The sequence below is a fragment of the Puma concolor genome, chromosome B3, assembly GCF_028749965.1.
Source record: "Puma concolor isolate L17-30 chromosome B3, mPumCon1.1.hap2, whole genome shotgun sequence".
Taxonomy (NCBI): Eukaryota; Metazoa; Chordata; class Mammalia; order Carnivora; family Felidae; genus Puma; species Puma concolor.
In genome coordinates, this window is record NC_141672.1 from 70704249 (window position 1) to 70729034 (window position 24786).

At 36.8% G+C, this 24786-nt stretch overlaps 1 pseudogene; it reads right to left on the reverse strand.

Moving 5' to 3' along the window:
• Positions 1-24089: 24089 nt before the first annotated feature.
• LOC147580049 (small nucleolar RNA U3) lies at positions 24090-24163 on the reverse strand (annotated as a pseudogene).
• Between the last annotated feature and the right edge of the window lie 623 nt (positions 24164-24786).

Genomic DNA, 24786 nt, shown 5'->3' on the forward strand with positions numbered 1-24786 from the left:
ACAACAGTCCAAAATCTTGGGATGCAGTAAACATGATTCCCAGAGGGAAGTTTATAGCAACACAGACCTACTCAAAAAGCAAGAAATATCTCAAATAAACAAATTAATGTTATACCTAAGAAAGTTAGAAAAAGAACAAAAAAACCTAAACCCAGTAAAAGGAAGGAAATAATAGAGATTAGAGCAGAAATAAATGAAACAGAAATTAAAAACAAAAAGAACATATCAATGAAACCAAGAACTTGTTCTTTAAAAAGATCAGCAAAATTGATTAAGTCTCTAACAAGTTTTATTTTATTTTAAAGATTTTTAATTTTAATTTTGTTTTTAATGCTTATTTAGTTTTGACAGAAAGAGAGAGACAGAGCATGAGTGAGGGAAGGGCAGAGAGAGGAGACACAGAATCCAAAGCAGGCTCCAGGTTCTGAGCTGTCAGCAGAGTCTGACATGAAGCCTGAACTCATGAACCATGAGATCATGACCTGAGCCGAAGTTGGATGCTTAATCAACTGAGCCACCCAGGCACTCCACAAGATTCATTTGATAGAGAAAGAGAGAGAGAGAGAGAGAGAGAGAGAGAGAGAGAACCCAAATAAACAAAATTACTAATGAAAGAGGAGAAATAACAACAAATACCACAGAAATACAAACATTCACAACAGATTATTATGAAAATCTGTATGTCAACAAATTGGGCAACTTAGAAGAAATGGATAAATTCCTAGAAACATATAATGTACCAAAACTGAATCAAAAATAAATAAATAATTTGAATAGACTGATTGCCAGCAATGAAATTCAACTAATTATCAAAAAACACCAAAAAACCAAAGTCCAGGACCAGATGGCTTCACAGGTAAATTCCACCAAACATTTAGGAGTTTAATACCAATTCTCAAACTATTCCAAAAAATACAAGAGGAAGGAAACCTTCCAAATTCATTCTATGAGGCCAGTATCACCCTGATACCCAAACCAGAAAAAGACACCACAAAAAAGAGAACTATAGGCCACTAACATGAATATAAATGCAAAAGTCTTCAATAAAATATTAGCAAACCAAATCCAACAATATATTAAACACCATGATCAACTGATACTTATTCCCTGGATGAAAGGTAGCTTAATATTTGCAAAACAATGTACCACATCACATCAATAAGAGAAAGGATAAATTCCATATGGTCATTTCCATAGATGCAAAAAAAGCGTATGACAAAGCACAACATCCATTCATGATAAAAACCCTCTACAAAGTAGGTCTAGAGGGAACACATCTCAGTATAATGAAGACTATATATTAAAAACCCACAGCCAACATCATACTCAATGGTGAAATATGGAGCTTTTCCTCTAAGGTCAAGAACAAAATAAGACTGTCCATGTTCACCCCTTTTATTCAACATATTACTGGAAGTCCTAGCCACAGCAATTAGACAACATAAATAAAAATCATCCAAATTAGTAAGGAAGAAGTAAAACTTTCACTATTTGCAGATGACATGATACTATATATAGAACCCTAAAGACTCCACCAAAAGACTACTAGAATTAATGAATTCAGTAGTCTCAAGACATAAAGTCAACGTACAGAAATCTGTTGCATTCCTATACACCAAAATGAAGCAGCAGAAAGTGAAATTAAGAAAACCATCCAATTTCCAGTTTCACCAAAAATAAGAAAATGTTTAAGAATAAACATAATGAAAGAGATAAAAGACCAGTACACTATAAACTATAAAATAGTGATGAAAAAAATTCAAGACAATGCAAAGAAATGAAAAGATATTCCATTCCCATGGGTTAGAAGAACAAATATGCTTAAAATGTCTATATTACCCAAATCAATGAAGATATTTAATGCATTCTCTATCAAAATACCAACAGCCTTGAGCAGGCCTAGAACAAATAATCCTAGAATTTGTATGGAACCACAAAAGATACAGAATAGCACAAGTAACCTTGCAAAAGAAAAGCGAAGCTGGTGGCATCACAATTTTGGACTTCAAGTCATATTACAAAGTGGTAGGAATTTAAATAGTGTGGTGTTGGCATAAAAGTGGACATACAGATCAGTGGAATAGAATGGAAGACCCAGAAATAAACCCAAAATTACATGGTCACTTTATCTTTAACCAAGGATGAATTAACAAACAATGGGAAAAAGACAGTCTCTTCAATAAATGGTGTTGAGAAAACAGACAGCCTCATGCAAAAGAATGAAACTGGATTACTTATACCTTACACACACTTATACCTTATACACACACACACACACACACACAAATTTTAATGGATTACAGACTTACGTGAGAGGGGAAATCTCGAAGAGAACACAGGCAGTAATCTCTGACATCAGCCATAGCAACATATTTTCAGATGTGTCTCCTGATGCAAGGGAAACAAAAGCAAAAATAAACTATTGGGACTTCATCACAATAAAAGTCTTCTGCATAGCAAAGGAAACAATCAGTAAAAGTAAAAGGTAAACTACCTAATGGGTGAAGATATTTGCATATGACATCCAATAAAGGGTTAGTAACCAAAATATATAAAGATCTGATAAAACTCAGTAACGAAAAAAAAAATTCAGTTAAAAAACTGGCAGAAGATATAAACAGACATTTCTCCAAAGAAGACATTAATATGGGCAACAGACACATGAAAAGATGCTTAACATCACTTATCATCAGGGACATGCAAATCAAAACCATAGTGAGGTATTACCTCACACCTGTCAGAATGGCTAAAATCAACAACACAAGAAACGAGTGTTGGTGACGATGCAGAGAAAAAGGAATCCTCATGAACTGTTGGCTGGAATTTAAATTGTTGTAGCCACTGTGGAAAACAGTATGGATACTCCTCAAAAAAAGTTAAAATAGAATTACCATGTGATACAGTAACTCCACTACTGGGTATTTACGCAAAGAATACAAAAACACTAATTCAAAAAGATATATACACCCCATGTTTATTGCAGCATTGTTTACAATAGCCAAACTACAGAAGCGGCCATGTGTCCATCAATAGATAAATGGATAAAGAAGTAGGGGTGTAAATATATACAACGGAATATTATTCAGCCGCAACAAAGAAAGAAATCTTGGTGTTTGCAAAAACATAAATGAATCTAGAGGGTACGATGCTAAGTGATATAAGTCAGAGAAAGACAAATACCATATGATTTCACTCATATGGAATTTAAGAAAACAAATGAACAGAGAAAAAAAAGAGGCAAACCAAAAAACAGACTCTTAACTATAAAGGACAAACTGATGGTTACCAAAGGGGAGGTAGATAAGGGGGATGGGTGAAATAGGTGATGAGGATTAAGAATTCACTTATCTTGATGAGCACTGACTACTGTATACAATTATTGAATCACTCTATCGTACACCTGAAACTAAGAGAACACTGTATATTAATTAGGCTGGAATTTTTTTTTTTTTTAAGATGCAAACCTACGTCTAACTGATCTGTGTCTTTAATCACTGCTTTGTCAGATTCTCTAGATGACCAAGTAATAAAATGATAGATTCTGGATAAATAAGAGTGAAAATAAAGTAAGGATGCAGGTAGCTTCAAGATGGTCTTTCTGGAATCTGAAAAAGTGTCGTTTCTCCCTGTTTAGTTGTTGCCCCTTCAATGACAAGTAAACACATAGTAAACAGGAGCAATTTATTACCTAAGAGTATCATCTGTTGTAAGTTTTTGCTATCCTGTTTTTTGTTTTTTTTTTTACATTTAAGTCTCAATTAACATACAGTATTATGTTAGCCTCAGGTATACAATATAGTGATTTACCAATTCTATATTTTCACAGTGCTCATCAAGTTAAGTATATTCTTTATCTCCTCTATCTATTTCAAAATTTTTTTCAACGTTTTTTATTTATTTTTGGGACAGAGAGAGACAGAGCATGAACAGGGGAGGGGCAGAGAGAGAGGGAGACACAGAATCGGAAACAGGCTCCAGGCTCTGAGCCATCAGCCCAGAGCCCGACGCGGGGCTCGAACCCACGGACCGCGAGATCATGACCTGGCTGAAGTTGGACGCTTAACCGACTGCGCCACCCAGGCGCCCCTCCTCTATCTATTTCAATCATCTTCCCACCCACCTCCCCTTAGGATACATTTCAATTTTCCAATTTATAACAGTTAGTAGCTAATTTTAGATTATCCCCCATTCCCAGTATGTATTTTGCTTCCTATGTATTGGCAAGAATTAAAGTGATAGCTGTAGTGCCTTTACTTTGGGACAGAGAATATTAGGGTGACTCATGGAAAAAAGATTATGATCATCGTTATAATGCAGTTACAGAAAATATGTATATTTCATGGAAGTAGCACTCCCTTATCAATTTATCTTTTATATTTTTAGCATTTCCAAATACTCAGCGCATTCCTGACGCATTAACTACAACTAAAGTAGTCAAGGGAGAAAGTGAGATAATCGTTAAACATTCACTGACTAAAATCAATTAGTCCACCTACAACATTAATTAAATGGCTGGCCTTGTGCAGTCAGCAGCTCTTGGTACCTATAATGTCAGATGAGTGAAAAAATATGGACTTTGGTGTCCATCCTAACTCCAGTAAAATGCTGACTTAGCCCCTGATAAGCTGAAGTTTTCACAATATATATAATTTATGAGTCTTGTTTTTCTCGTCTGTAAAAGAAAAATAATGGCCACATCACAGAGCAACCGAAGATTTAAGCAATTGTTCTCTGTTGTCTCTAGCACATAGTAGATGCCTATTAAATAGCAATGGTTTCTTTTTCCCCTCTGGTGTGTTGGGTAGTGTAAGATATCACTGACACCGATTTGGGTATTCATAGCAAAGGAATTTTATAGTGAAGAGGAATGAGAATGTTCCCTGCTTTTCCATATAAATCTAAACTTTTTTAGAAAATTCTGGAAGAATTAATAGAACAGTAAGAACAGTAGTCATTAAGGGAGAAGCTCATTTGCTTTGGTTTTCTTCATTGCCCTCCTCAGTTGTAAGTATTTATCTTTCTGATTCCCTTCACTTGCTCATTTTAATACTGTATTGCCAATCGAAGCCAAACTTCAGCCTTTCTTGCGTGTGACAGCCTTGCACAGGATTGCACCAAATTCCTACCCCCTTGAATTTGGGGGTTGGTGTCAAGGTTACCTAACTTGACTGTGCTGTGATTCTGCCTGCTAGTTTTACCAGAGAAGATGCTGCACTTAGGAGATACCCACTAATTAAGTAATCTGGGGGAAAGGATGCTGCCTGACACTTTTGTCCCTGGCTTAAGTATCTTGGTGTCTTCTTTAAGCAGTCATTCACTCACCTTCATCTCTCAGGAGTTGCTTTCAACTCTGAGTAAGAGAAAGCCTATATGAAGGAAAGCCTATATGAAGGAATGTTGACTTCAGCACAACTCCACAACTTCTGCTGGTCTTTCTAATCTCATCTTAAAGGAAGGGTGTACTTTCTAACTCATTTGGATTTTTTGAACAATATTGCAAATGAGTTTAAATTACGGAAATGTGGCAGTTTCTTATAAGGAGTTTTCCAGAAAGTTGAAGGCTTAGTTCATTTCTGTACGAGTTCACAATGAGTCACGAAGATGCCAGGGAGGAAAAAGTCATTCTTCCAGTAGCACGGTGATATAAACAGATAACTGTTGCGAGGGTCAAATACAAGCACCTGACACATTTTTCTTCATCATATTTATATGTTGGCAATGATCCCACAACAGAGGCTATCAGCCACATAGCCCACTTTGTAATCTCAGGTCTGTGATACTCACGAGGCATTATTCAGTGGCAAGTTAGGATGTTGGGTGAAGTGTTGATGAAAATCCACAGTAATAAAAATCTCACGGATGTGAAGTCAATTACACTATCATGTGAAGTTTGTTATGAAGAGATGCTTGTTATTAAAGTATCCACGCCTCTACAAGGCTGACCTTCTCAAATGCTAGTATGTCACAAAGCATGAGATCTAAAAAAATCCAATAACAAGTTTCCCCACTGTGGTTTCAATTGCCTTTTCAGATCTCCCACAGTGTTCTGTTTCAGTCTGAGATAATGCACACGGTCCTGGTCCTCAGAGGGTCAAAGTGGCTTGTATTTACACTAGAGTAATCATAGAAAGGATTTCTACCTTGATCAAATTATCTAGATATGATTTTACTCAAGTCTTTACTCCACTTGGCTTGTGTAGACAAAGTGTTGATCTGCAGAAATTGAACACCTTTTTCTTCCTATATTTTTCCAAACAAAATGCCTCATCAATAGTAGGGGCTCAAAAAAAGTTGTGTCATTCTATTGAGAAAGTTCATGACCACTCAGGTCACTTGGTATTTCATAATATTGCAAAAAAAAAAAAAGCATATTTATACATTAAAATGAATATGTTCTATTGTGTCTCCTGTTTGAAAAGACCTTCCTTATTAAACTGTGTCAAACCAAAAAAATTTTAAAGAGTATTCTTTGAAAACTCAGAGTTGGTGGGATATCACCAAGAACACCGTTATCATTTTCTGTAAGTGTTGTTTACATGGTCTTCTTCAGTGTCACCCTAACAATTCTTTATTGTAACCTTGTCATGCTTTGTAATAATTTTCATTTTGCTCTTGTGAGGCCAAACTTTATGGTAACAATTTGGAATAGGGAAAATGTTTCTTTTTGTATATTTTCAAAGTAACATGCCTACCCCCAGTAGTCACTTCATCAATTTTGGATAAGCCAACAAAGTAATATTAAGCAAGAAAAATATCTTTTGACTCATGTTGAATGAGTCCAGGTAAAAAAAAAAAAAAACACCTGTATTTTAAGCTATAAAATTCCATATCTTTTCACTTATTTGCTAAATACAATTATTTTTTCCATTATTCAAAGAAGTGACACTTATTAGATGTGCTAAATAGAAATTCAGGAATCTAAATGTATGACAAATCTGAAAGATTTTTCACGTGGCATCCTAGCTCTTCAAATTTAGAATACCACTTGTCTTCGTGAGTCTGTACTGTGCTGTAATAAAGACCATAGCCTGGATGGCTTAAACAAAAGGCATTTCGGGGGCGCCTGGGTGACTCATTCAGTTAAGCACCTGACTCTTGATTTTGGCACAGGTCATGATCTCACAGTTCGTGAGTTCCCAGCACTTCATCAAGCCCTGAACTGACAGTGCTGAGCCTACTTGGGATTTCTCCTCACTCCCTCTCTCTCTGCCCCTCCCCCACTCTTTCTCATGCACGCTCTCTCTCTCCAAAATAAACTTAAAAAAAAAAAAATACTGTTACAAAAAACAGGAGGCATTTAGTTCTCACAGTTGTGAGGGCTGGAAAGTCCAAGATCAGGGTGCCACAGATTAGGTGTCTGGTGAGAGCCCTCTTCCTGGTTTACTCACAGCCACCTCCTGGCTGTATCCCACATGGCTGGGGGGAGAGAAAGCTCTAGTCTCTTTCTCTTTATTTTATTCTTGTTAAGAAAGTGAGCAGGGCAGAGGGAGAGAGAGAGAGAGAGAGAAAAGCAGAAAGCCGAGGCAGGGCTTGATCCCATGCCCTGGGATCATTACCTGAGCTGAAATCAACAGTCCAATGCTCAACTGACTAAGCCACCCAGGCGCCCCTTTTTCTCTTCTTTTAAAGACTCCAGTGTCATCACTGGAACTCTTCCCTTGTGATCTAATTGCTTCCCAAAGGCCCTGCCTCCAAAGAGCAGCATTTTGTGGCTAAGGTTTCTTCATATGAATTTGGCCAGGGGCACAAACATGCAGACCATACCACCACTAGATTAGAGTGGGATACACCTGGATTTGTGTGTATATGTGCATGAATATGTCTGTTTTTCTTCTGTGCTGTTTCTCCTTAGTAAGTGATAAAGCATGGAATAGACCTCCATGTAGCCTGCATACATGCAGCCAGTTTGAAGTCACAGGATAACGAGACTCCATTCTCTCATTATTAAATCCAAATACCTTATTCAATTCTGTCAGGGCAATGGATTCCAGAAGGCACTAACTAAGCCTGGTAAAATTTCACCTATCATTGTTTTATGTCAAAGAACAGTGCTTTCTCCAGGCTACAGTTTCATTGTTGTTGCTATTTACTTCTTTGTGCTCATATGTAATCATAAAAAACTGAAGGTAATAAATTTAGCAATACAAAAATTGGCTTAAGTTATATGGTTTCTAGTTTCTGTATAACTTAGGAGTGAAAAAATAAAATTTAATTTTTAACTTTTCATGATTTTGAGTTTGAGATCCCTGTTTCTGATGAGAAGGAACATATTCTTGCCATCTTGGAGTATGCCAATGTGACTATTTTGCTATTTGGATATTGAGGAGAAAAGGATAATTTTGATTTATTCTTTTGAGTGACTTGTGCATTTGTAAATCTTGTTGAGGCACTGTGACATGAAGTAGAAGAAAAAAATTACTTTCCTCAGTCTCCTGTGAAAACTCCTGAGATGAAATTCTACATGGATAGAACAATACAGTATATGGAAGAAAATTTTACAATGAAAGAAAAAATTTTAGGGCTTGAGAAAGGTTGGAATGCAAACCTACAAATACCTCCTCACCTAGAAAAATGACTTGTGCCAGATGAGGAATAAAGAATTTCAACTTCATTTATAACTGTGGTTTAGCTCCTAAAGGGATGGCAGGCTGGTTTAACATGCAGTCAGTTACGAATGCAACACCAATAAACAAAACTCAAATTCTCCCAGATGAGACATTCAGATAAGGATGCAGGTGGAGAGTGTGAGGAGATATACAGAGATGACTGGTTCCTAACTCAAAGTAACAGTTTTACAGAGGAAAAAAAAATACCCTACAAATACAACATAAGTGTTAAGAAAGAAAATAGGAGATAGGTATTTTTGTCTGTCTCTAACCATATTTAATAGGAATGCTCTTTTATATCCTTTTAGAGGAATTGGGAAACATGTTATCTAGAAGTGAATGTAATATGTGAAATAAAGTAGATATGGGAGATGTGTATACTATTAATCCTTATGCATCGTTGACTTGAAATGTTAAGCAGCTATGTGGCAGGCATTTTGAAATTAATCTCATCATTCATAAACTTGCAAGGAGTTTCTGGCCAAGTATTTCAAATGTCTGAAATTGTGTGTGTGTGTGTGTGTGTGTGTGTGTGTGTGTGTGTGTGTGTTTTAATAATATTAAGATAATCATGATGAGAATGAACCATTTTTCTCATTTAATAACACTAATTTGTAGTAAATAACAATTAGTAAAACCTCATGTCTATTATTTTTAAGGGTCAGAGAAATTGCAAACTCTAGAATGAAGAACAAAGTTCATTTATCACATAATCTAGGCACTCTGAGGACTAAAATGTATTGGAATTACAGTACTTTTGGTAGTGATCCTCAAAAATCGGGAAGAGTAAAAACATTAGATGTATGTGTGTGTAGATATGTGTGTATTCATTCATATATAAAAGTCACTGTATATCTTATAAATAATAAAAAAAATTTACAGATTTAATGTTTTTTTTTTTAAAAAAAGGGAATATCAAGTTTCAAATCAGTTTGAATTAAATTAGGCTGTTTCATAAATTAGGCTAACTCGTACTCATATTTTCCTACATTCGTGAAACAATAAAATCCATTTAACTGTATGTCCCTGAACTCAATCTGATAAGTTTGAGTGCAAAGGCAGTTCTCAGAGAGGCTGTCAGTCATAAGTTAAATTTTGCTGGTACCAGCACAACTTTTGGTGGGGCGAGCTTTTGGAAAATATAAAACTAGCTGTCTCCAAAAATTTCCAGGCCACGGCGAAACACAATTCGGCAGAACTCAAAGGCAGATGACTTTGAAGAAGTCCCTGGCTGTAGTATGGGAGAAAGGGTCTCTGGTTCCCAGGTTATTTCATCCTGAAAATAAGATGCTTTTATTTTATTCTAGCTGAGAGAGGCTGAGCGTTTTTTTCTAATAAAGGTGGTTGCTAAATTCGATTAAGGAGAGACTAAAATCATTCCGGGATGAAGAATTTGATAGGCGTAGTTTTGGCTAACAGTTTAAGCGAGTAGCAAACTGTGGAATAAGCAGATGTCTAAGGACATAAATAACATACTCAAATCTATTTCTCTAATTTTTTCAGCCAGAGGTATTGCTTTCATTTATTTCTCAATCTACTTTTAATGAAAAAATAAATAAATAATAAAAGGAAAGAAAGAAAATTGTGTAAATAAGCTTTCAAGTTCAGTTTTCTTTGTACTTCTGCAGAAAATTCATGTAGTATCCTTCTGGAAGTATCTAATGTATTTCTTCGTATGCTGTTTTAATGCTACAAGAACCCACAGGAGATGTGCTTTTGTTAACATTTTAAATCGGGCTTGTGAAATAATTTTGGCATTTATTTTAAAACATTTTGAAGCAACACTTGTTAGGTGAATTGGTCAAAAAGAGAAGCCTCAAAATCTCTTTTCCAATTCGGTGTCCCAGGTAGAGAAAGGAAGCCTATTTATTCTGGAGCACTGTTCCCATCACTCTGCTGGTTTGCAGGCTGTAAAAGCCCTGTGTCACTGACCTCCGTATCTGGTGAATCACAAAGCTCCTTTTCTAATCAATCTTATTTTGATCAGTGGTTAAGACAATATGAAAATAAGTCAAATCCTGAAGTCTCAAATTTGGAAAAGTAGCCATGCAGCACACTGCCACAAGGTGGGAGTAAAACGTTTGAGTGGCTTAAGAACTGGCCTTTGCTTTTCCCCGCACGCCCCCCCCCCCAAGCTCAGTGTGAACAAAGACATAAAACAGGCTTGCCTTAAAACTGAATGAAATAACATTGGTTATTTATTCCTTGTTGCTAATATGCATACCTTGAGATTGGAATGCTTTTTCACTAAAATTTGAGGATCAAAAGTAATAAATACAGTTAAAGAAGGTGGTTCAATAGCGATTTCTCAATTTCCTTTCTTTATTGTCATTCTATTACCTTTTCCAAACTATATCTTAGGGACTTTAAGTAAACCGTTTGAACGTAAGTTCTACTGAAACAGTCCCCATTTTTTATAGATGATAATGAATATTACTAATTCTCTGCACTAATGAATATTTTGAAGATAGCCTCCCTCCATAAATTTTTCCTATCATTTTATATCTGCATAGTAATGAAGGCAGCCGTGTAAATGGGAACAATAAATTAAACAGTCCAAGAAAAATATATAATGATCTTGACCTTTCTAAGGAGTTGAAGGATTAAAATGAGTTTTTAAATATTGCTTATTCTAGAATAAATAGAATGCAGGGCTCCTGCATACAATTCTATTGCTTTGTGCTTGAACAGACATGCTAGTTATTTTTGTGTGTTGTGTGTGCTCATTAGACTCACTTTGAAATTCTGGATTCAAACTCAGCAAGATTACATGTTTATGTTGGGGCTGTACACACAAACACACACGTGCTCTTTGAGATAGAACACCTGACACTTAGGGTAGCAAGATGAGACATCTCAAGGCAGCTGAGACTCACCAAGGTGAGAGTGACACACCCAAGGGATCTTGAGTGGTGCTAAATGGAAAGAGCTGCCATACCCCTTGAATAAAAAGACATAAAGGCTGAGAAAAGGCATATATTGCCTTGCCAATTTCAATTCCTTGCCTCCTGCTGCATATGAATAAAGAATGGGCTAATGGGTGGCACTTTTTGTCGTTGGTAGTGAGGTTGGATTTTTTGGAAAGATTTACCCAAACAGGCTTTTTATCCTATTGAGTTCTGAATCTACAGCAAACTCAGGCCCTCACTACTTGTGTAACTTTATATAATGTCTCCTCAGTGATACCAATGGCAAGAAAGACAATGTGGTACCTAAGGCCATGGAATTAATGCTTTGCTGAGCGCATGTTCAGATGCTCAAATACAGCAATACAATGGTCCTAAACACAAATTTTGCTCTATAAAGTCTGAAAGATATTATATTTATAGATCAAGAAAGTTCCCCTGGCTGGCTGGGTATTAATAAAGTTTAAGATATATAAGGGAGGGGCACCTGGGTGGCTCAGTCGGTTAAGCTCGGCTTAGGTCATGATCTCACGGGCTTGTGAGTTTGAGCCCTGCATCAGGCTCTGTGCTGACAGCTCAGAGTCTGAAACCTGTTTCAGATTCTGTGCGTGCCTCTCTCTCTGCGTCTCCCCACTCATGATCTGTCTCTCCCTCAAAAATAAACAAACATTAAAAAAAAATTTTAAAGCTATATAAGGGAAAATCTGTTTACATAATGAAATACCACCTAAGCATGTACTAGGTTATTTCGAGTGTTGCACTACAACAACCCACTCAAGTATCTCATTGATAATATTCCACAAATCACTGAGTACTGTGGTCACACAATCTAACAGGTACAATCTATACCAGGGTCACTGTTTTCTCTCATAAAGCTGTATTTGGAGAAATGGCTGACAGGAAAATAAAGGAAAAAGTAATGAGCTTAAAACTTTTATCGAGTGGCTGGGACGGATTCTAGGTAACTTAACAGGAAGGAAAAAGAGCATTAAGTGTTAGCTATTGCTTAAAAAGGAATATTCTGCACAACCTGACCAAAGGGTTCCTCCTAAATCCAGGATATTCTGTGGCACCTACTTACCATGTTTATTGACCCTATGATGTCATTAATGGTATGATGTACCATTATTTTATGTTCAGTAAGACAGAAAAATAGCATTTATTAAAATATGATCTGTCATTAACTGCAAGATGCATATAAATTTCAGATACGTGAAAATGTAAAAGAAAGGCTTAGAAAACACAAAAGAAAGTCACTGTTAGAGCCTGCATAGACTCACACTTTGTTGGAGTCATCTGAAATCTCCCACATTTTACCTGAAACTCCTCATTGGAAAGGAATCAATGAGGATTGAATCATCTTGCATGTGCAAAATGATGGGGGATAGCTTGCACAATGAGATTTATATTCATTTTATTTTAAAAGTTTACCATTATGTCTTTAAAATTAAAATTTAAGAAAGTTGGGGTGCCTGAGCAGCTCAGTTGGTTAAACGTTCGACTCTTGATTTTGGCTTAGGTCATGATCTCACTCACGGTTGTCGAGGTCGAGCCCATTGTCGGGCTTGGTGCTGACAGCACAGAGCCTGCTTGCGATTCTCTGTTTCCCTGTCTCTCTGACCCTCCAAGCACACACATGTCCCCCCTCCCCCCCCCCCACACACTCTCTCTCTTGAAAATAAAAACACTTTTAAAAATTTAACAAAGTAAAATACATTATCCAAGTGTGTAAACTTTTCATACAGGAATCTCATTGTATGTAACTAAACTGAAAGTCAATTATCGAGCACCATTTTAATGTATTTGAAAAACGTAATGGTCTTGGAGTCAGAGAATCTTAGATCTAGAATTAGTCAAAGGGATACTATTTATCGTATTTTGTTTTGTACTAGCTTCTTCCAGGGCTACTTTTTATACGAGTACGTGACCTGTTTAAGCTGTGTCATTATTTCTTTTATGCCAATTAACAGCTGTTGTCTACAACACTTTAAAAAGTCCAGTTATAGGGTGCCTAGGTGGCTCAGTTGGTTAAGCGTCTGACTTCAGCTCAGGTCATGATCTCGCAGTCGGTGAGTTTGAGCCCCGCGTCGGGCTCTCTGCTGACAGCTCAGGGTCTGGAGCCTGCGTAGTATTCTGTGTCTACCTCTCTCTCTGCCCCTCGCCCACTCACACTCTATCAAAAATGAATAAATGTAAAAAAAAGTTTTTCAAGTCCTGTTACTTATCAAGTGATATATTACTTTTTTGAACAATATTTAGGAAAGAAGGAACAAAAACCTTAATTTTTAAATTTCATGCCTTGACATAAAATTGTGTTATACATCCCAGATAAAACTTGTACTAGATTAGCTCTCGTTTAATTAGTTTAACAAACTACAGATGATTTACTTTAATGAATAATCTCCATAAAGAAATCCCTAAAATATCAGAGCACTTATACCCAACCTAGTTATAGCTACGTGAAAAGTCAAAAGTGGAATAATCGAGGGAGATGAGCTAATTTGATTGTTGCTTTTATTTTTTACTTGGATTTTCCTGATGTACAATAAACAAAACAAAACAAAAAGAGAACAACCTCCCCCCTCACCATGATATTTACCTCAAGTATCAATGAAAACTAGCCTGCATTTCACATTGATATTAGAGTTTTGATTTGTTATGTGAAGCAAAAGATACTCTTCTTAGATATATAAATTCCTGTAAAGATAGTGGGTTATTTTCTCCAGTATCATAATTGATTCATCCACCAGAGGTTGCCATAGGGCTTTTTGCAGTTGAAAGACAATGAGAAATATCAAGACTGTACAGAATATAACAAAGCTAACCATCTATTTACTATCTGTCAAATATCTATCTATACAAATATCTATTTGTATGTAAAAAGGATCTAATAAATAGAAGCCAAGTGACAACACCTTTAGATATTAGATGTGGCTTAATCTAAAATTGAATGGAAAATAAATTAGCAAAACAATCTTTTTGTATTTAAGTTCTGTTTCAGTTATCAGTTTGTTTGTTTGTTTGTTTCCTTATGGCTAAGTCTGATTTCCTACAATTTCTTTTAGATCTTTAGATCACCACTGTTTTGAATTACTGGAGAAGGAGTTTTTTACGTGAGCCATATCTAGTCTCACCAGTAACTCCTGGCTCCTGCCGTCTGAATGTGTGAGTAACATTTTTGGCAACATGAGGACTGGAGAATATCTCCAGGATACCGGGGGAAGATGTATTTAAATGAAACTCTTTTATTTCTTTTCATATAAAGTATTTGTGAATAAGTATACATGCATTTACTCAACAGAAAATAAAAAAATCTGGTCTCAGACCATATTCTCAAGTCATTTCCTTATTGTGAATTATCATACAGATTGAGTTGTTGGTATCAAAGCCCATTTAAGTTTTTTTTTTTTTTTTTTTTTTGATAAAAAGCTCACATCCAATTCACTAGGCGATAGGAGATAGGTTTTGTGCTTAATAGTGTTTCTCTTTAAAAGTGCAACTGTAATGAGCAATGGAATAAAACAAAGAAAAAAACACAACGAAACAAACAAACAAAAAAACAGCCCTGTGAAGTATTAACAATAACCAGACACAAAATACTCTAATCAGAAATACTACCCTGCACAAAAAAGGAATGTAAGGCTGGAGACATTAAGTTTATGTATGTACACACTAGCACTTCTGGATAGCTCCCAAAGGCACAGGGCTTACTACTTCCAAAAAGTACCCACTATTAAGGTGACATAGGTCTTGTCCCTTGAGCCTCCTTAAAGAAACAACAACTGTTCAGTAGCAGTGTAACAGATGTTAAAAAGAATCATTAGCAATCTAAATGTTTTTCTGAGCAGATGTCTCACTTCTGTGGCTAACTTTGGAGGGAGTGAAGTGGGATGCAGTGAGAATGGGGGAAAGGAAGAAAAGTTGAAAGGAATCAATACTAAGCAGATCTTCTTAACAATTACTCATGTAATTATACCAAAGACAAGAACTGAGGTGTGGGGTCTTCTAATGGCTGCTGGTTGACGAAGAAGAAAGGTAAACAACCCAAGGGAAGAATTAAACTCATTTTGCTCCATTGACTTGGCACACAACTTTGGGTCAATGAGAGGGGGAGAGACAAGCAGTATTATAGAGAGATTTAATGCTAAAATAGCAATTGTGCACTTTTCGATAGATATCAGTACGGAATCCAAGGCTAAAAAAGAATCCATGGAAAGAATGAAAATGAGGAAAACCATTCCACCTGTGAGATGAATCCATGAAAGGGATAAGAAAGTGATTAGGTTAGGCGACTGTGGTTGTAACGTCATTTCCTCAGGGGCAAATTTTGGAAGATTTTTCTCAAGCATTTTTCACCCCTAAACACCCCAAGGTGGAAATTCTCTGTGTAAAGAATGTGCAACCTCAGCTTCCTCATCTAAGTCCTCCCTTTCTTCCCAAAAGGACAGAATGTGGAAGCATATATAAATTATCTGCACCTTCAGAGAACCATTGTTTTAGCATAGGAGAGTAAAGGGAAACAGGTACTAGAACATAGTCTTTCTTATAATTTTAGCTTTCAAATAAGTAAACAATATAATTATAGACCATAGAAAACTCAGGGTCAGTAATACAGAAAACTCAGTGAAAACATAAATTACGCATTTAATATACGCATCATGAAATATACTGAATAACAGTTTGACCTTGGCTATATGTAACCAGATCCAGAGATTTTAATAAGAGATTTTACAAGACAAAATTATATGGCAGCAACAGTTTCCAGGGTTCCCAGGAAAAAGTAGACCTTTTTATACATTGAAAATCTGACTATATATTGGGTTTGTGAAAGTTGAAGAGCCTAAAAGGCAAATCCCAGTTCTGTAACATAAATTCATATTGATTAAGTCACATGCTACTGTTCCACTTTTTTCTGTCTCAATAATAAAATGTATGAGGACAGACAACTATGCTAACATCACAGTGAGTAAGTAGCTTTAATCATTAATTTTAAGTGACAGATGACATTTACTGATGCCTTTATTACACAAATATTTACTAAAAACCTATTCTACACCAGTATGGTGGATAATCTTTGACAACTACAAAGATTAAAGAAATGTTGCTACTACTCATAAGTGGCTCAAGGTCTAGTAAATGAGAGGTTCAGTCTCCACACAAGATAATCCTGGAAGTGAGTTATGCACCTGAGGATACAGTGAGCCCTAAGAATGCAATGGAAGCCACATTCCTACTGCAGCCAGTGAAGAACAACTCAGAGAAGTCAAGTTTTGGTTCTGCTGGTCACCTCCATTGAACCTGATTTGAAACATGGAAAGATTTTGGAATTCCTCATAAACAATGTATTGATTTAATTACAATGGATCTGCCAAACACAAAATACAGTCTTTGTAAGAATCAATCGATTCTTATTTATTCTCAACATTGGAGTCTCTAGTAACCATTCACACTATTTGAGATGTGGCATGATACAGGAGAGGTGATGGTGGCACACACTTTTTTTCCTCACTCAGACGAGATACCTTTATTGTGTAAATTACAAAGGCTTCTATGATTTGCAACTTTCTCATTTCTCCAATATTATCATCCTAACTTGGCAAGGATAATGCAAAAACCCTTCAACTACTCATTGAATGTGGAGTCCCACACTGAATGTGGCATGATTTCTGAAACTGATTTTTTAATGTATATAATTGGAGAATAATTTAACATTCTTAAGAATAGTGCATTTAATAAGAACTGCCACAATAATAACCATTATCATAATAACAGCAACAGAATCAAACACCTATTCAACACTTAGCATGTATCGGGTAGCCTTTTAAACTCTTTAAATGGACTAACTCACTTTAGTCTCACAACAGCCTTATGAGGTAGGTGCTATTTTCTCCCTTTTACAGATAAATAAACTGAAGCAGAGAGAGGCTGTGCTCAGCAGAGAGGTTAGTTGTTCAAGGTCACATAGCTAATAGGTGACAAAGTTATATTTAAACACAACCAGGGCGCCTGGGTGGCTCAGTCTGCTGAGCATCCAACTTTGGCTCAGGTCATGATCTCACTGTTTGTGGGTTTGAGCCTCACATTAGGCTCTGTGCTGACAGCTCAAAGCCTGGAGCCTGCTTCGAATTCTGTGTCTCCCTCCCTCTCTGACCTTCCCTTACTCGAGCGCACACGCTCTCTCTCTCTCTCTCTCTCTCTCTCTAAAATAAACAAACATTAAAAAAATTAAAAAAAAAACCACACAACCTGGTTCTAAAGTCTGTGATGTTAACATAGACTTTGTAAAATGGGCAGGAAACCTGAACAGACATTTTTCCAAAGATACACAGATGGCAAACAGACACATGAGAAGGTGCTCAACATCAATAATCATCAGGGAAGTGCAAATTAAAACCACAATGAGATGTCATCTTATACCTGTCAAAATGGGTAGACTCAAAAAGGCATGAAACAATAAATGTTGGAGAAGATGTGGAGAAAAGGGAACCCTTGTGCACTGCTGATGGAAATATAAACTGGTGTAGTCACTGTGGACAAGACTATGGAGGTTCTTCTAAAGTTAAAAAAGAAATACCAAATGATCCAGTAATTCTACTACTGGACACTTACCCAAAGAAAATGAAAACATTAATGTAAAAAGGAATATGTACTCCTATGTTGATAGCAGCAATTATTTATAATAGCCAAGATATGGAACCAACCCAAGTGTCCATCAATAGACAAATGGATAAAGAAGAAATGGTAAGAAAGAGACAAACCAAAAAACAGACCCTTAACTACAGAGAACAAGCTGATGACTACCAGCAGGAGAAGTAGATGGGGAGATGGGTAAAAGAGGTAAAGGGGATTAAGAATACACTTATCGTGATGAGCCCTGAGTAATGTATGGAATTGTTGAATCACTATGGTGTACACCTGAAACTAATATAACATTGCATGTTAACGACACTGGCTTTAAAATAAATCAGTCAATGAATGAAGATATGGCATATATACGTGTGTGTATGTGTGTGTGTGTGTGTGTGTATACACATACATACAATGGATTATTACTAAATAAAAAAAAAAGATCTTGTAATTTATGACAACATGTACAAACCTAGCGGATATTATGCTAAATGAAATAAAGCAAAGACAAATGTCCTAGAACTTCACTTACATGTGGAATCTAAAAAAACAAATGAATAAACAAACCAACAAACAGACTCTTATTTTTTTTTAAATGTTTATTTATTTATTTAGAGAGAGAGCAAGCAAGCAGGGGAGGGGCAGAGAGAGAGACAGAGAGAATCCCAAGTAAGTTCCACACTGTCAGCACAGAGCCTGACATGGGGCCCGAACCCATGAGCCATGAGATCATGATCTGAGCCAAAATCAAGAGTTGGACACTTAACCGACTGAGCCACCCAGGTGCCCCCAATACAATAGACTCTTAAATACAGAGAAATGGTGGTTGCCAGAGGGGAGGTGGGTGGGAGGATCGGTGAAATAGATAAAGGGGATTAGGAGTTATAAAATCAGTAAGTCCCAGAGATGAAAAGTACAGCGTAAAGAATATGGTCAGTTAAAAAAAGAAAGAATATGGTCAATAATACTGTGATAAATTTTATGGTGACAGATGGCAGGTGCATTTACGATGAGCACTGAATAATGTATAGAATTATTGAATCAGTATGTTGTACACCTGAAATTAACATAACATTGTACATTAATTATACTTCAATTAAAATAAATAATAAAAACCCAACCTGGTTCTAAATTCTGTGCTTTTAGCCATTCCACTGTATCTCTTTGTTGACTAGGTATAGAAATGGAAGAGGAAAGTCTTCCTTTTCAGGTATGGTGGAAGCTAGGAGAATAAAAAGGGTGCAAGAAGAAATCTACACCCTATAATATTAAATCCTAGAATGTCTCTTACCCATTGGCATTATTTTAAAAATAAAGATAGAGATGCAATACGTGGATAAAGATTTTTTGTTTTTAGAGATTTTAAATGAGTCCACGAAAGAAAGAACATAATAAACTGCACGTTATTTTAAGAAGTTAAAAGTTTGTGGTCAGGCCCTAAACACTCTTTCTTTTCTCCAGTAACAATTCCTTAAAAAGAAACTTTGGATCTTGAGATGAAAAAACATCTATTTGGTCATCCTGTCCATCTCACTGCTGGTAGAGAATTGCTCCTGACAGTAAAGAAGTTAACTTATTGACAGCACTCTTTAAGCAGCAATTTACCAGGTGAATCCCTAAAGGCAAGGATGACTTCTCTGGTTTATCTTTGTCTTCTTATCATCAGTATAGTTAGGAGACCCATTCAATCTTCTCTGCCAGATGAGGGAAGGGGTCAGGATTCTTGAAAATGTTTCTAATCTATACTTGAGTAAAAGTGCAGCTAATAGTATTTGATAGTGTAATCTGGGATCATTGCTTTTCTTTCCTATTTGGGCTAGTGTGTATACAAGTATGTGCATTTGTATAAGATATTTGACAATGAAATTATGCAATATCAAATTATATTTTACACGCAAGCTTAGTATGCTATTTTTTAAATGGTCATTTTTTTTTTTTTATTTTGAGGGAGAGAGAGTGTGTGAGGGAGGAGGGTCAGAGAGAGAGGGAAGGAGAGAGTCCCAAGCAGGTTCCTCCTTGTTAGCACAGAGCCCACCTCAGGGCTCAATGCCACAAACCATGAGATCAGGACCTGAGCCAAAATCATGAGTTGGAAGTTGAACCAACTGGGCCACCCACGTGTCCCAAGATGCTATTTGTTAGGTAGGAAAATAAAAAGTGTAATGGGATGACAAAGGTGATATGGGGAAATGGGTACCTCTTAAACACATTCTGAGTGAAGAAGTCTTATTGTCAAAATTATCAATTTTAATGAATTTCACAGTTGTTAGAATTATAAAAAGTTGGAAATTTAGCCAGGTTTATTCTTTCAGTTCAACTTTGGTGCTCTATCATCATTCTATGAGTATTCCATGGGATAATGTTATATAAAACAGTTGCAAAGAAGTAGATGTGTTATTAACGGTTCAACTAATACTAGTTTCTTTACATTTCAAGCCTTTTTTAAACAGGTGGACAAAGTACCTCAACTCTTTGACTAGATGGCCTAATCTCATCACCACTGCTGAGATATATCTGCTTTTAGCTACTCCTCTTTATTCTTCAGAAAGTATGTTACTAAAAGAGCCAATAGTCTATACAGTGGAGCAAGAAGCTATATGTATATGAACGGCCGAAGGACTTCTTGCTTCAAAATATAATCTACTTCTGCCTGTTATTCAACTAATGAATTATATCTAGGCACTGCCAATAAATGCAAATGTTATATAATGATCCCATATTCTCTGTTACAGTAGGTTCCTAGACTACTGTGTAATAATTGGAGAGAATGAAACAATCCCAAAAATAATACAAGGGAGACAGGACAAGAGAAAGGCAATGGGGAAAAGGTTCTTCTTCTTCTTTTTTTTTTTTTTTTTACGCTTATTTTTCAGAGAGAGAGAGAGAGAGAGAATTCAAGTGGGGGAAGATCAGAGAGATAGGGAAACAGAGAATCCCAAATAGGTTCTGCATTATAAGTGCAGAATCAGACTCAGGGCTCGATTCCATGAACCATGAGCTCATGACCTGATAACCTGAACTGAAATCAAGAGTTGGATGCTTAACTGACAAGTCACCCACGCACCCCAAAATGTTCTTGTTTCTATGGAAAGGCGCAGTTCAGATGAGTTCCAGAGGAATGATGAGAGGGCAAAAAGGAAGAGATGCGAGTGTTAAGAAGAAAAATAAAGTTTTTGCTTGTACTCTATCTACTACTGGACATGAATGCCAGGAACCATGAACAAGTGGTCATTAGTTACTGAGGTTATAACCAAGGTGATTAACTGTTAGTTGTTAGCTTAAAATACTTAAGTTCAAATATGACTACCAAGACTTTTACCTGAGAGATCTTCTCTCCCTGCCTTCACTTGGCATTTGGTTACTGGAATAGGCCTGCCTCTGGCTTCACTTTAAATTGCTGTTGCATGATCATATAACAAGCTCACCATGTATGCCACTAATTAACTGTTTTATGCACTGATATTGTTTCAGAAGTAGGGTAAAGATTTTTATGCCAGAGAAGTAGTTGTTTCCGCGTGGTTATTTTTTTTCATTTCGCTGGGGGATATTGCAATAGCAATCATCATCATCATGATCATCTCTTTATAGTCTCTGGACCATAATATAGGCTGGCCAAAAGTAGAAGGATGAAGAAAAGGAGATCAGGTATGAGTGGATTTCTAATGTTAATACATGATACTATTCATATTTTGGGAATAATCTAGATCAAGGGAGCAAAGGTAACTCTAGTTTCTTATCTTAGATTAAGCCACTCTCAGTAAGCGAACCCAACAATCACAGAAGAAGAAAGTGAAAAGTACTTATTTTCCTATTTGTCTGTGGTGAGTGTGTGGTTCCTGGAAGGTATCTAGAAAGAGTTTTCTTGTGGATGTGTTGCTATGGTACTTAAAAAACAGAGAAGTATATAAATTTGGCAATCACCAACATGTAGCAACAAACTGGCGATGTGTGAAACATGAGGTAGTGTATAATAAACGGTTGCACTGAAAATATTCCAGATGAAGTTTTATAGTGTATTAAGTATTCAGCTTCAAGAGGAGAACACATAGAGGCTGTATCTGGCCCTTTCTGTAACTGGGAAATTTACATCATGTTTTTTAAAGACGATTACCCAGAACTCTTTTAAAACTCACAAATACAGTCGAATGTCTTTCAATGTACACTTTGCAAAAAAAGAGAAGATGATACAGTCATGTTACTGATCACACTTCTGATGACTAACGGCACTTGGTGAACCTTTTTCATTTAAACGTGAAATAGGATGTGTCACTGTGCGTTCTTTGGAATTATTAAAACTTCATACTTGCCAATTCAGTCTCAAAAATCCCCATGGGTAAATTCTTCATGTGATGAACTAAATGTGGGGAAGAGAAGGCGTCGCAGTGATCAAAACCTCTTAGAATTTTATGATTCCTGTACTGCTCTGACACACATTTGAGAGAGGGCCTCTGGAAGTGTATGAAGGTTAAATCTTAACTGAGGACATGAATCTAAGCCCTGGTATCTAGTTTACATTCTAACGAGGGAAAGACATTTGTTTTTAAAATGATTCCAGTTTGGGGGCGCCTAGGTGGCTCAGTTAAGCGTCCGACTTCGGCTCAGGTCATGATCTCACGGTTTGTGGGTTCCAGCCCCGCATCGGGCTCTGTGCTGACAGCTCAGAACCTGGAGCCTGTTTCAGATTCTGTGTCTCCCTCTCTCTCTGCCCCTCCCCAACTCACGCTCTCTCTCTGTCTCAAAAATAAATAAACATTAAAAAAAATAAAAAAAAAATGATTCCAGTTTGGAGGAAATCGAGGTCAACACGAGATCCTGCTTTCTTTTTTTTTTTTTTTTTTTTAATTTTTTTTTTTCAACTTTTTTTTTTTATTTATTTATGGGACAGACAGAGACATAGCATGAACGGGGGAGGGGCAGAGAGAGAGGGAGACACAGAATCGGAAACAGGCTCCAGGCTCCGAGCCATCAGCCCAGAGCCTGACGCGGGGCTCGAACTCACGGACCGTGAGATCGTGACCTGGCTGAAGTCGGACGCTTAACCGACTGCGCCACCCAGGCGCCCTGATCCTGCTTTCTAATAGTAAGGTCCAGTGCCGCTGCGCAGGTAACAATGCCAGCACCGGCGACCTCCCCCAAACAATGAAGGACTTCTCTAACACCTTCTGTGTGATCATGGGTTCAAACAGACCCTTCTTCAATCTTCTCTGACATTCTGTTCCAGTTCTAAAATTGTCCTATCCCCCTGAATTGGAGAACCAGCTTACCCTGTGGTGTTGAAAATGAAAGCCGAAGTCTTTCCCAGACTGAATGGGATGGCTACATCTGATATGTCTTAGACACTATTTTGCTGATGCCACTGTGTGGTGGTCACCGGTCCTACTCACTCTCTGTCCCGTGTATAGCTCCATTATTAAGATTTCTGTAAAATGTGGCATCCTTCATACTGATTCATTCAATTGTATATTCGTCCATAACATCTTAACATCTATTAGTTTAAGCATGAAAGGGTGGTGAAGTCCTCACTGGTCCGTCATATTCTCGAATTAGACATAAACTTACAAAGACAACCTGTATGGCACATCTTGCCCAAAGTTCCATAGCCAAAATTAGGGAGTCAGCACCCCACTCCCATACTTCAGTTAAAGGGTTTCTTAGCATAAGTAAAAACCTGTCCAACATAGTTCAGGTGGAAAGCACAAAGTTGTGCTGATTTATGTACGTGCTTAACAAATGTTTGTGCAGAATGAAAGGTGGACATCTTTAACAAGTGCTTTATCTTCATAGCATATCAACACTAAAACAAAGGAAATGACATTTTACATATTCACAGTTAGGCAGGCATTACATTTGTATTTTAAGTTGTCAGTAAAAGCAAAGGGTTTTGTGATAATTCATCATTTTCTATCTAGTGGTCATTTTCCTATTTAAAGCAATGTTTTTGTGTTTTTCCCCAAGTACTCTACACGTTTAGAGAAACTTTTCCAGTAACAAACCATATAGAAATGATTCTGAAAGTATAGTCTTTGTTGTTTTTTTTTTTAATTTCTATTCATATTTTTAAAGGCAGAGAGACATAGAGTGTGAGAAGTGGAAGGACAGAAAGGGAGACACACAATCTGAAGCAAGCTCCAGGTTCCAAGCTGTCAGCACAGAGCCCGACGCAGGGCTTGAACTCATGAACTGTGAGATCATGACCTGAGCTGAAGTCAGACACTTAACCAACTGAGCCACCCAGGTGCATGTGTTGTTTCTTAATCTAAATTTGTGTAAACCCTAACAGGAGTACCTAACCCATGAAATGTGGCACACCATAACTCAAGAGATGTGTGCCGGTATCCATTTCCTTTTAAAAAGGAAAAAGCGACCTCTTTTAAAACTTATTTATTGCCATTCTTAGAGATGCGAAAATGCTACCTGGACTCTAAGAATGATAAAGAGATTCAGACAGGGCGTCCAAAAACCCGAGGTCTAGCCAGTCTCCTCATCAGATCATAGGTCTCTGACCAAATCTCTCTCATGATTAAATTGATTCATCTATAAATGTTTATCTTATTCAAAGAAAATTATTAGGACCCATTTTCTGCTATCTCCAGTCTGTAAGTCCATTTTGTATGGGGAAAATCTGGGTACTCTGAAGCCAAGTATTT